This window comes from Elephantulus edwardii, unplaced genomic scaffold, assembly GCF_000299155.1.
Source record: "Elephantulus edwardii isolate Elephantulus edwardi_28Jun2011 unplaced genomic scaffold, EleEdw1.0 scaffold00009, whole genome shotgun sequence".
Taxonomy (NCBI): Eukaryota; Metazoa; Chordata; class Mammalia; order Macroscelidea; family Macroscelididae; genus Elephantulus; species Elephantulus edwardii.
This window is the reverse complement of record NW_006399759.1, coordinates 12,867,328-12,868,621: the sequence shown is the minus strand read 5'-3', so window position 1 is coordinate 12,868,621 and position 1,294 is coordinate 12,867,328.

Sequence of the window (1,294 nt, the reverse complement as noted above, 5' to 3'; positions counted from 1 at the left end):
GGGACATTTTGAATCAGATGATTATATGATTTACTATGCTGGGGATGAAAAGGTGAGAAAAAATGGGGTTGGTTTCATAATTTATAAAACCATTTCTAGATCTATCCAGAAATACAATGTGATGAGTGACAGGATAATATCCATACATATACAAGGAAGTCCAGTGAATACCACTATCATTCAAATATATGCACCAACAACTAGAGCCAAAGAAGAGGAAATAGAAGATTTTTACTAAATTTTGCAGTCAGTAAATTGATCAAACATGCAATCAAGATGCATTAATAATATTGAGCGACTAAAATGCAAAAGTTGGGAACAGGGAAGAAGGATTAGTAGCTGGAAAACATGAGCTCAGTGAGAGAAATGAGGCTGGAGATAGAATGATAGAGTTCTGCACATTTAGTGATTTATTCATCGCAAATACCTTTTATAAAAAATATGAACACAGGTCATACACATGGATTTCACCTGATGGCATGCATAGGAATCAAATTGATTACATTTGTGGAAAGATTCACTGGAGAAGCTCAATATCAGCAGTGAAAACCAGGCCGGGTGCTGACTGTGGGACAGACCACCAACTACTCATATGCAAATTCAAGCTGAAGTGGAGGAAAATGAAATCAAGTCCATGGGAACCAAGATTTGACCTTAAGTCGGTCCCACTCGAATTTCAAAAAATTGCGGGAACAGGTTTGAGGCCTTGAGCACCAGTGAGAGTAGACCAAATGAGCTCTGGGAGGATATCAAGAAAATCCTCCATGAAGAATGCGAAAAATCATTACAAAGGCTAAAGAAGAAGGAAAGACCAAGATGGATGTCAGATGAAACTCTGAGTATTGCATTGGAGTGCCGAGAAGCCAAAGCTAAAGGAAGAAATCAAGAAATCAAAGAGCTGAATAGAAAGTTTCAAAAGGCAGCTCGGGACAACAAAGCAAGATACTATCATGAAATGTGCAGAAAGCTGGAGTCAGAAAATCAAAAGGGCCGGACTTGCTCAGTGTTTCTTAAGCTGAAGGAGTTGAAAAACAAATTCAAGCCACGTATGGCAATACTTAAAGATAGTTTGGGTAGAATGTTAAGTTATCCAGAAAGTATCAAAAGAAGATGGAAGGAGTACACAGAGTCACTGTATCAGAAGGAATTGGCTGACACAGAGGAATTTCATGAAATAACTTATGAGCAAGAACCTATGGTGATGAAGGAGGAAGTTCAAGTTGCTATGAAGGAATTGGAAAAAAACAAGGCTCCAGGTGTTGACAGTATACCAATTGATTTATTTCAACAAACA